Here is a 12,098-nt window from a genome sequence, read left to right on the forward strand (position 1 = left end):
ACCCCTTGTGGTCCAGGCCAGGATTTCCTCTTGTTCAGATTTCCCCTTAGAGTCCTTAGGTTAACCACAGGGGCAAAATAGCAGGGACCCTCCAAATTCACTAGACTCTCACCCCATTGTGCTTCCCCAGGCTATGAGACCAGACTTGCAGGGGAAAGCTGGAGTGGAATCCCAGAGGAGCTCTTGGGAAGGCTTTCATCACCTCTAATGATCTAATATCAACAACAGCCTCCTAATAGGTAATCTCTGCATTACTGTATTTACACTAATTAGTTAATATCCACAGAGTGCCAATCCTGAGATCAGCACACAGGAGAGCGATTCATAGCAGAAGGGGAGACAGCCCAAGTCCCCAGGCCATCGCCCTCCTGGCGTGTGAACAGGGGCTGCAGGCTCCCACCAGCATCCTGGTGGGTGAGATTTCTTGGGAGAGGGAGCTGAGCCCTGCTGTCAGCTTGCCGTGGGTGGCCCTGTCCCTGTCTTGTGGTTAGGTTGTGCCTCTGGGACCCTCCCAGTGCTGCAGTCACAGTATGAGCCCCCACCTACTCCATCTCTGCCCTCCTCCCCAGGCCTGGCTTCAGGCCTGTGTATGGGGGACCTGGACAGCCTGAGATCAGGGCCAAGTCCTGCCCTGGAGATGCTCCAGGCAGGAGCCTGGAAACCAGGTGGGAACTGTGAGGTGTACTTCACCAAGCTCAGTAGTATATAGATGGATTTGTCTCCTTGTGGATGGTTAGAGGGATTCGTGGTACCTTGCAGGGCCAAGACTCCGGGAGAGGCATTGGTCTGGGACTCCACCTGTCCTTGAGGTTGGGGGAAGACAGAACTGTGAGCTGGGGAAATAAGGGGGAGCTTAAATCGTGCCCACTCTCAGAGAGAAACAAGATCCCCTTTTGGAAAGGCTGTAGAGATCCTTCACTTATTTTTAAAAATAGTTGCTTTGAGATATAATCCATATACTATATGTTATGGGCTGAATTGTGTCCTTCAAAAACTCATGTTGATGCCCTACCCCCCAGAATTACCCCAGAATGTGACTGTATTGGCGGACAGGGCCTCCAAGAGGTGCTTAAATTAAAAAGACGCCATCAGGATGAGCCTACTCCAGTATGACTAGTATCCTCATAAAAGAGGGAATTTGGACCCACAAAGAGACCCCAGAGACACCCACAGAGGGACCACCATGTGGGGAGGAGGGGAGGGACGGCCTGGGGAGCCCCCTGCCAACAGCTTGATCTGGGTCTTCCAGACTCCAGAACCCCAAGAAGACAAATTTCCGTGGTTTCAGCCACTTGGTCTGTTATCCTATTAGGACAGAAGACTAACACCCTACACAGTTCCGCATCAGCCATCCAGTTCAAAGGGTTTTATGTGTTCACCCGTATCCATGGCCATCACTCATCAATGCCAGGGCATTTCATCCCCTCAGAAAGAAACTTTGTGCCCTTTACTGTCCCCCTTGCCCCATCCCCTCTCCCTTCACCCTAAGCAACCACTAATCTGCTTTCCATCTCTCCAGACCCTTCCTGTGAATGGGCGCACGTGACATATGGCCTCTGCATGTGGATCTGCTCACCCAGCCGCTTGTTCGCAGGGCTCATCGTGTTGGAGCCTGGGTCTGAATTTCCTTATGTCCCCACATGGCCCAATGATGCTTTGTGTATCTGTGTGTCGGTGGGCAGACATTGGCGCTATTTCTACTTTCTAGCTGTGTGACTAATGCTGCTGTGAACATTTGTGGGCAAATTTTGATTTGAACGCAATACTTTCATTCCTCCTGGGTATAATCCGGAAGTGGAATTGCCCAGTCGTGTGGTACCTGGGTGAAGATTTCGAGTCATTGCAGGGACAGGCTGCAGCAGCAGGTGATAGGGTTCCTCTAGGGTTACTCGGCAAGTGGCCTGGGGCAGTTGTCACAGACAGAGCCCTGGGGCACTTTTGAATCAGCTCCAGGGTGAACTGGGCAAGGCCAGAGGGACCGGGGGAGGGTGGGGAGGAACCTGGACAGAGCCTGAAAGCCCTGTCTTCAAATCTTGCCCAAGAACTTGAAAGTCTGCCAACTAGAGATCCATCCCTGTTAAAGGACAATCTTGACAGAAGATAAGATCATGAAAATCATATGAATAGAAATTGAATACATGCCAAGAATTTAACTCCTCAATGACGGAATGAGATTCAAAGGGAGGACACGGGCATCTGGAATGCAGAGTCAGTCTGCAAACAGGCTGGGCTGGTCTGTAACCACAGTGGTCTGTTGTGTCAATTGGATCCACTGGCCATAACTCATACCCGAGTCTCTGTGGATGAGGGTTGTTTGTATCATTGTAAGCTTGCTACAACTTACACAGTGACCCCAGTGCTGAGCAGGACACTGAGTGACTCTAATCTTTGGCCAAGAGGGCAGTGTGAGGAGCCAACTCTACCTTCCTGACATCTTTGAGGCCCCAGCAGGACAGCATTCAGGGCTTGGGTGCTTAGAGGGCCTGGAGTCATCTCAGAAGCTTGATGGTCTCCAAGCAAGCCCTACGGGTCTGCTGGAGAGTACAGCTGGGGAAGACACCTTCTGGTGACAGGGGGAGGGGGACAGCTCTGGAGGTCACCTGCAGAGAGAGGATGGAGCATTGCCTATCTGGTTCAGTCCAGCCAGCCTCATTTATGGGGAGTGGGTGGCAGTAGGTCCATGAATTTTGGAGTCAAAGGCACTACGTTGTCACTGGGACATTAGATTCCAAACTGCAATGCAAAGAAGAAAGTGTGGTTTCCCAGGCTTCCTTTGTGGTCAGTGCTGTTTGTAGCTAGACAATGTTTCTTCACAAGCTGCTTGGGGTGGCAGGGTGCTGAGGTTGTGGGCGAGGTGCCCCAGAGATCAGGGCTGAGGACCAACCTCATGGGCAGGCTCCCCCTGCAAGAGGTCCCGTTAGCTTCTGACTGCAGAGGACCAAGGCTGCCCAGCTGCCTTCCTGTCCTCTTCTGTGCCTCCTTAGCCCTCATCTGAATAAATGTACAGTGAATACTTCCAAAGATCAGATGCAAGGGATGTACTCTGTTAGCTTCTCCATGGTACAAATTACCACCTGCATGGGGGACCCAAGAAGTCTTGGTCCTGTACTTGAGGTCTCTGTGTAACCTTATCTGTATCTGCTTTGGTGACGTTTGATGCCTCAAGTAAGGAGGACCTCAGCACTTTAATGATAGCCCATGACACCCTGAGGCAGTCAGGGCTGTGACAGTATTCGCTCACATACAAGACTGAAAATCTATTTCTGGAGCTTTAGTACAGTATACATCTCAGTTTCATCCCTTGGGGTCATGTGGAATGCAACCCCCAGTGCTGTCACACTAGGAGCTGGGGCCTTTGGGGGTGACTGAGTCACACGAAGGCTGAGTGAGGCTTCATGAATGGTTTTGTCACCTGAGTCAAAGGATGTGGGGCTGGTGCGCTCCCTGGCCCTTCTGCTTCAGCCTCTGTCTTGGAGCAGAGAGAAGCCTCTCACAGGTACGGATCCCCAAACCTTGACTTTGGGCTTCCCAGCCTCCAGAACTGGAAGAAATAAATTTATGTCCTTTTTAAAAAAAAAATTATTTTGACTCAGGGTCTTGCTAAATTGTCCATGCTGGGCTCAAATGTATGATCCTCCCACCTCAGTCTCTCAGGAAACTAAGATAAATTAACGTTCTTCACACACCACCCAGTCTCAGGTATTTCATTATAGCAGCACACATGGGCTAAGATAGGGCCACTCAGAAGAAATTCATTTTCCTTGTAGCAGCACAAATTCTTAGAGAAAGGCTTTTGTCCCTCTTGAGTTTGTTTTCTTTGGTCCTAGATGTTTTTCAGGGAGCCTAATCTCAAGTTCCCTTACCTTCCTGGTTAGTGCACATTAATTTGGTTTAGTCTCTGCCCTCTACTCTCCCTGTATGAGAACTAAATATTTGGCCAAGGAGTGTCAGATGGGCTGAAGGCCCTGAAAGCCAAGGGTATGACTCAGTCTATGTCCAAAGGCCCGAAAACCAGGGAGCCGAGGATGAGTCCCTGGCAGAGGGCCTGGAACAGGGTGGGCAGGGGCCAGTGCACTGGTATACGTGCTGGCATTTGGGGGACTCAGGAGCTTTGGTGTCTTCTGGTGTCAAGGGCAGCAGAAGATGGACAACCTTGGCTCAAGTGGGGAGAGAAAATGTGCTCTCCTGCCACCCTTCTGTTCTATCTGCCTCAGTGGAACCACTGATGGCTGCCCAGCTCTTTACTCAGTGTATTGGTCAGCTTTCACATTGCTGGGACATAATACCTGACCTGAGAGTTTCAGTTTGTTCATTCTGGAAGCCAGGGTGCAGCCGGCTGGTTGCAGAGTGCTGTGTGGTCTTGGTTTATCTATGGGAATTGACTGGCTCAGGCTGCTGATACAGTCTGGGGTGATGGTTTAGCTCAGGTGTCAACTTCCCCAGGTTCATGGATACCAGATGTTACTTTTGGGTGTTTCCAGAAGAGACTGGCATCTGAATCAGACTGAGTATGACAGGGCAGAGTGTCAACTTGATTGGCTTTGGGCGCCACCCAGGGAGTTAAAGGACCACATTGGGTGGGTGGTGGGAGTGTGACCTTGGGCACTATATCTAGTCCCTCACCCCTTCCTCTCTGGTACTCTTCCTCTGTTCTGCTTCTCAGTTGTCAAGAACTAAATATCTTTGCTCCACCATGATACTCCTGCCTTGGAGCCAGCTGACCATGGACTGACTCCCCTGAAACCATGAGCCAAATTAAACCTCTCCTCCTTTAAATCTGGCATCTATGAATCTGGGCAAGTTGACACCTGAGTTTAACCATCACCCCAGACTGCAACAGCAGCCTGAGCCGTTACTTTCCTCCCATCTTACTTTGGACTCCCTGAAAAGCAGAGCCTGGCTCCAGTACTTGCCTCTAAGGACACTTGGCCCTTGTACACATGGGTTCTGCCTCTGTAGATTCAACCAATGGTGGAAAGAAGATGTTTGGGGAAGAAATACCCCACAACAATAAAAAAAAGAATAATGCAACAATGAAAATGATACAGGTAAAAAGAAAATCAATATAATAACTAGTTACATAGCATTACAATATATTAGGCATATAATAAGTCACCTGGAAATGATTTGAAGTGCACTGGAGGCAGTTTTTTTGGGTTTTTTTTTTTGGTATGGGGGAGTGAACCCAAGGCCTTTGTATTGAGCTACATCTAGCCCTTTTTACCCTTTTATTTTATTTTATAATTTTTGGTATCGGGGATCAAACTCAGGACCTTGCACTTGCAAGGCAGGTGGTGGCACCACTGAGCTAAATCCCTGGCCCTTTACCTTTTTATGTTGAGACAAGGTCTTGCTAAGGTGCCCAAGCTGGGCTTCGACTTGCAATGTCCCTGCCTCAGGCTCCCAGAGCATTTGGATTATAGGTGTGTACCACCATGTCTGAACGCATATGCCATTTTATATAAGGGTTTTAAGCACTTGAAGATGTTGATATTCTCGGGGGACCTGGAACCAGATACCCCTGGCTACCAGGTTATCTTCTCCGGGTAAAAGGTAGCTGGGTTGGGTTTGGAATGAGAGCTGCTTTTGGGGGACACTTTTGGGGCCTGCACTGCCATCCCAGGATGAGAGACTCAGGCATGGGGAAGATTGACGTGCCCAGAGACGGGCTGCAGGCCCGAGGCTGTTGCTGCTGGTGCCTGGCATATGTGCCTTCCCTATCCCCTACCTAGGTAGAGCCAAGTGGCCCTCACTCACCTCATCTCCTCCTTGAATTTCCCCAGAGGAGTTGGCAGGTGGCGACTGTCCCTTGTCCTCTCAGTGGGCTAGGGCACTGTCCTGTCAACTGATCATGGCGAAGGTGCCAACTGTACCCTTCACTGACCTCCCCGGAGCAGAGGCTGGAGCGAGAGACTCGGCCTGCCTGGGACAGGCAGCTGGCAGCTGGAGGGAGTGTGCTGGGCCTGTGAGGGCGGGAGCTCCAGCATTGGTACCTGGCCACCAGAGGAGGGAGAAGGGCCAACTCCAGACATGCTTTCGCTCCTGGAGGGTGAACGTGAAACACTCACACATGGGATATGGATTCTCCAAGGAGGGAAAGGGTCCCTGAGGCGGGAGGGGTGCATTCCAGGCTGGGCCTGCAGGCTGCACAAGCTTACTGATAGGCTTTCAGAACTGGACCCCAACCCGGTGTGCTGAGGGGAGATGGGGACCGGGGGAGCAGGCGGCCTTGGGGTGTGTTCTGGGCTTCTTTCTCTCTCACTCACAGACCATCTGCATTGGTCCTGCCCTGTCCTGCTCTGATCCAGACGTCCAGGGGGCCTGCCGCTCTGGCTCCAACTCCAGCTCTGGATCGGAGAAGCTGAGGCCTCCTCAGCCCCGGACTGGGAAGGCCTTTTGGCACACTGTCAGGAGCCGGCCCGGCATGGCCAGGGAGGTCTGATGAGGAGAATAACAATCCCCAAGGGGTGGGCACTGTTCCCATTTTAATCTTTCCCTTTTGGCAGAAACTAACTTTTCTGTAACAACAATGAAAAATCAGGGTGGAGTTTCCGCCTCCAGACGTTCAGCACCCCAGGAGTTCTGTGGCTGAAGGCAGCTGGTTCTGGAGGAGGGTGCCCCAGTCACCGGGTGGCCAGCCAGGCTGCTTGCCTGTGTCCCTGCTGTCCTGAGGGGCCCCTGGCATGCAGATGGCCACACTGTGGCCTAGCCCTCAGGGTTCGCTGTTCCCTCACAGTGTCAGCCTGGCTGAGCCACAGTTCTGCGGAACTGTGGAGAGCAGGCTGGACAATGTGGCCAGGCAGGGAGGGAGGTTGCGGTTAGCAGGTCCATCTCACCCAACTCCTCGTGTCAGATATCTGTCCTGCAGTGGCTCCATGCTGGCCACACCCTGGAGACTCAGCTCTGAGCTGGCATTCTGGGGGACCCTGGGTCCCTTGCTGGGCTTCCTGGCTTCCCTTCAGGTTTCACACTGCTGCTCTTAGTTGCAGTTCAGACAACTTGGTCAAAAGTCTTGCCTCTGTGCTGGTTGGCAGCATCTGGCAGATTTCAGAGTCAAATTGTGGAGGGAAAGAACCTCTAGGAACTGAGGTCCCCAGAGTAGCTTGGGGGTGCAGAACCCCAGGCCCTGGGCCTTGGGCAGAGCAGACTCAGCAAAAAGGAAACTGGGTGAGGACTAGGGCAGGTGAGGTTTGGGAGCCCAGAACTGCCTGGGAAGAGGCGCCCCTCAGAGGGCACTCTGGGGGTAGCCTCTTTCAACCCTCACCAGTCTGCTCTTCCTTTGTGCCCTGAGGCTGGGCCTAGCAGCATCCTCCTCTTTGCGTTTTTGTAACACAGTTCCACCTGCAAGGAAAGCCTCTAGAATGAGGCTCTTTGAGGATGGGGCAGAGGGACACATTCCTCCGAGTGACAGATGGGGCACTCTGGCCCACAGCCACGATGGAGTCCCTGAGAAGAGGTCAGGGATTCAGAGCTTGGCTGGGGTGAAAGGCCTCAAGAGTCTAAGGACAGGCTTGACATTGTGCAGGTGGGGAAACTAAGGAACAAGAAGGAAACTTGCTCAGGGCCACTCGCGGGTTCCAACTGAGGACTAGAATGGTGGTCCAGGGCTCTTGGCTCTCAGAGCTGCCTTTCCCACTCAGCACGCCAACCAGGCCCAGATGGGGAAACACACCCATGTTCACACATGGGCACACACACGGGCACACACATGCACACCAGCTGGTCCTGTTGTCAGCAGAGCCAACTTAGAGAGCTGGGTGGAGGGCAGAAGCCCCCTGAGGCTGTGGTCCCTGGGGGCTGGTGGAGGCCATGCCACCAGCAGCCGGGAGGCTCCAGAAGCTGAGTCTCCTACAGATGCAGTTCTTTGTTTCCATTAGAGGAAGATTTCAATTAAAATAATTACAGATACAACAAAAAAAAATCACAGAAGAGAGTGAGGAAAAGGGAGTTCAGTTAAATGCAAATATATTCAGAATGATATTATGAAATCTGCTCACCCCCTATGAAATTACCCATTAACGATTACACGCTAATTATCCACCTTTTCATTGTTTTAGGGAGGAAGAGATTCATTCTCGCTAGAACTGAATAGATACCTGGAAAATCATGCCACACACTTCACGGTGGACCAGAACACCCCCTACCCTTTGATTAAATCACTGGGACGTTGAAATGGTTCTGCAGAGCTGAGAGTGTTGCCTTAAAACAAACAAGCAAACAAATGAATAAACAAACAGAAACGAGTCTTGGTTTTCCACATGAAGGGCTTTTCTTTCCAGATAGGGTAAATTGCAATGGCCCCTGGGCCCTTGTCTGGATTCCGCCTCTGTGAGCAGCCGCACCTGGGCCTTGTGAGCGATTGGTGTCTTATTTGCATTATTTAATTAATTCCTCTTATTTTCCTTCATGGTAGCAGGGGCTCTGATCTCTTCCTCTGCTCCAAGCTCCCCTTGGCACCAGCTCCTCAGCAGGCTGTGGCTGTCAAGGCCGAAGGGTGCGACTGTCAAGACGGGGCAGGTGCTGTGCAGTGGAGCCCCTGGGAAATGGCCTAGGTGACAAGTGAGGCAGAAGGGCGGCACCTGGTGGCAGGGCACTGTCCACACGTCTGTCCAGGCCACCCCATCCAGGACTGTCCGACTGTCTGAATCAGCTCCTCCTGCAGGAGGTGAATTTTCCACTGTTTGATGTTCCAACATAGTCCTCTGGACCCACTGTGTGTCAAGCAAAAACACAGAGACCCTTCATCAAGGCGAATGCTCCAGATGTGGGTGGAAACAATGTAGTCCCTCCACCCACAGCATGAGGGCCGGGCTGGGGGACAGACCAGGAGCACCAGTCAGGCGCTGTCTGTGTGGCACCTCCGACTCTTCTCCCCAGCAGTTCTGGGGCCGGGGATGTCATCTCCTCCTCAATCTTAGAGGTCGACTTGTGCAAAGCCTCATAGCTGAAAGGGCTGGCTTTCAGCCACAGGTCTGTAAAGCTCCAGGTTCTTGGTTTTACCCCCTCTAGGATGTCCCCTGAGCTGACCATTACATGGTCTGGGGAACTGGGGTGGGCATGTGGGAGGATTCTCTGGGGCCGTGGGTGTATTGCAGCTGGAAAGCCAAGGGGCTACCCCCAGCAGACGCTAACCTCGGAAAGTCTTGAGTTAGCAGTGTGGCTCTGAGGGGAATGGGATTCAGGTGAGGACGATCCCAGATGTCCCATGGATTTAGAAATCTCTGGATTACTGGTCCTTCGGTGCTGGCACAGTGGGTTGGTGAGAGGGCTGCTCTGTGGAACTCTGTTCAAACATTCCCCAGGCACCGACCACTCACCCTGGAGGAGTGTCCCCATCCCCCCTCCTTTGGGGTTCAAGATCGAATCCTAGCCTTTATGTCTATGCCCACCCGTGCTCGGCTCTCTCCTTCACTGCCAGCCTGGCTGAGCTGGCCCACTTGCACACATGCTTCCTGGCACCTACACACCTGGCCGGGTCCTCCACGCTGGGTTACTCCTCTTTGCTCTCCAATGGCTGGTACAGCCCTGCTCAGTTTTGGCTGAGGGTCTGCCTGCCAGACACATTCCAGGTACCCTGCACCCTTGCAGAGGAATACTGACCACCAGGGAGAACTGATTCTGCCTTAGAGGTGGCATTTAAAAAGACGAGTCCATTCGTTCATTTGTTCATTTGTTCACTCCCTCATTCATTAATTCATTCATTCACACACTCTGGCGTCACCTAGGTGCCTGGCACAAATGCAACGAGCACGAGCTGGGCTGGCACCTCTGAGGGGCTCTGAGCCTTGGTGGAAAGTTTTCTATACAGTCACCTTCCTCGTTGCTGTGCTGGTGACAGCAAGCCATCTCTGGGTGAGGGTGCTTTTGTGTCAAGGGAAGTCATTCCCCAGACTTCTCCAGGGCACAGTAAGTCGGCAGGGATACCCAACCATCCCATCCCAGGTGTCAGGGCTTGGCCAGCAAAGGCTGCCATGAACCGAGTCTGCATAGTCAACAGGATGGGAAAGCTGGAAAGATGGCCTCTGTCCCTAAGGAGTCACATCAAACCGGAAGGGTAGCACACTACGCCAGGATTAAGGCCCTAGCACTACGAGCCAGGTGACTATAGTGGGGTCCCAAGGCCAGGAATGCCCACCACGGTGGGCTCTGCATAGGGGGCACCCATGAGGACACCTAGAGACACATACACTCACCGCGCTAATGCTCAGCTGCTCAGGAGCGAGGCAGGTGCAGCTGCGTTCAAATCCCTGTGCCGCTGATTCTCAGCTGGGCGGCCTCAGGCCAGGTACTGAGCTTCTCCAAGCCTCAGTTTCCTCTTCTGTAAAATAACCCTGAGGGTCCTGGGTCTGTGCAAGGGTTCACTGATGCTGCGGTGAAGAATGTGCACAGGCAGGCTGGCGTGTCGGCGGGAAAGCAAACCGTCTCGTTTCTTCTCCTGCTTGGTTCCTGACTTCCTGACATCCCCATGGACACCAAGAGCAGCCAGGGACAGGAGACAACTGGGGAGCGGTGGCAGATGAGTTTGCCCAGGTGTGGCAGAGGGAGGATTTCCTGGCCAGGCTCAAGGGTCCTGTACCAGAAATCGGTAGTGTGAGGTCGAGGTGCCCCTCCCAAGGTGGGGGTCAGATGGGCACCTGAGCTCCCTCTCCTGATGTTCTTGGGGGGTTATGCACTGGCGGGGGGTGGGCTGGGGCCCCAGAGGCACTGCTGTTCTCCAGCCAGCTTGCTGTGTTCCACGTGGTTGTATTTATAACTTTGGTTTCTTGTTGTGTAAGTGGATCTTAACTGTGCTCTGCCTGGCACAGCTGGGTGGGCTGTGCCAATGGGGGCAGCCTGGCAAGGTGGTCTTCACCCTGGAGGGTGTCATGTGGTCTCTTGGCCTGGCCTAGGGGCCCTCACACAACATATTTTTTCTGAGGCAACCAGGGCTCATATTCAATGGCGGCTGCAGGAGGACCCAGGCCTGGACTCTGGGCCTTAAGCGCTCACATCAGCAATTTTGCCTGTGAACTTGGCAGGCCTGAGATCTGCCTAGGGGATTAGTGAAGCACACTTCTGAGTCTGGCTGTGTGGGTCATTGAGGTGTGCCTGTGGGGACTCTGTGGGGTCCCTGGCTGTTTCCTCTTTTGTTCTTTTCCCCTGTGTTCTGTCTCTTTGGCCACCAGGACATGAACAGCTTTGCTCTACCACATCTTCTGCCATGATATCCCTGCCTTGGAGTCAGTAGACCACGGACTAAACCCTCTGAAATGATGAGCCAAATTAAACCTCTCTTCCTTCTAGTTGTGGGTGTCAGATATTTTGTCCCAGTAATGGTAAAGCTGACTAATATAGACCCAGTGAGGTGGATTTTATTTTACAAAAGAGGAAACTGATGCTCAGCATGGTGATGCACAACTGTAATCCCAGCATCCTGGGAGGCTGAGTTAGGGGGATCTCAAGTTCCAGCCTAGCCTGGGCAACTCAGCATCTTAGTAAGATCTTGTTTCAAAATAAAAAATAAAGAGTGGAGATGTAACTCGATGTGCAGGCACTGAATTTAATTCCCAGTACCATAAGAAAAAGAGGAAACTGAAGTTCAGGGAGGTTCAATCACTTGCTGAAGGCCACACAACTAAGACTCATCTGCATAGGCATTGCACTCAGCAATCTGGCTCCAGAGTGCCTGAGTGCAGCATGCCTCCTGGATACTGATGTGTCCTGTCTCCTCAGCGAGAGGCAGCCCAACCTTGTTCTACTCTCCTCCTCAGCCTGGTTAAAGTGGCCTCCAAACCCCATCTCTCAGGTGGAGATCGGGGGGTCTCACCCCATTCCTCGCCAGGCCCCCAGCAGTCCTCGCCTGCTGACTCTATTGCTTCTGCCTGATGCCAGCTCTGGTCCAGCTTCCTCACTTCCTGCCTGGGTGGGGCCTCAGCCTCCTGGCTGATCTCTGACCTCCTTCCTGCTCTCCATCCTGCCTGCCCTGGCTACCTGCCAGTCTGGTTCTTCCCACTGCACACAGGCCCAAAGCCAGATCCGAAGGGTGTGCTTGACTTCCAACCCCACGATCCTGCCCCTGGCTGTTGACAGCACTCAGCAACCTGTTGTCCTCACAATGT

The sequence above is a fragment of the Heterocephalus glaber genome, unplaced genomic scaffold, assembly GCF_053883595.1.
Source record: "Heterocephalus glaber isolate CG9 unplaced genomic scaffold, H.glaber_assembly_v1.0 deba00000937, whole genome shotgun sequence".
Lineage (NCBI taxonomy): Eukaryota > Metazoa > Chordata > Mammalia > Rodentia > Bathyergidae > Heterocephalus > Heterocephalus glaber.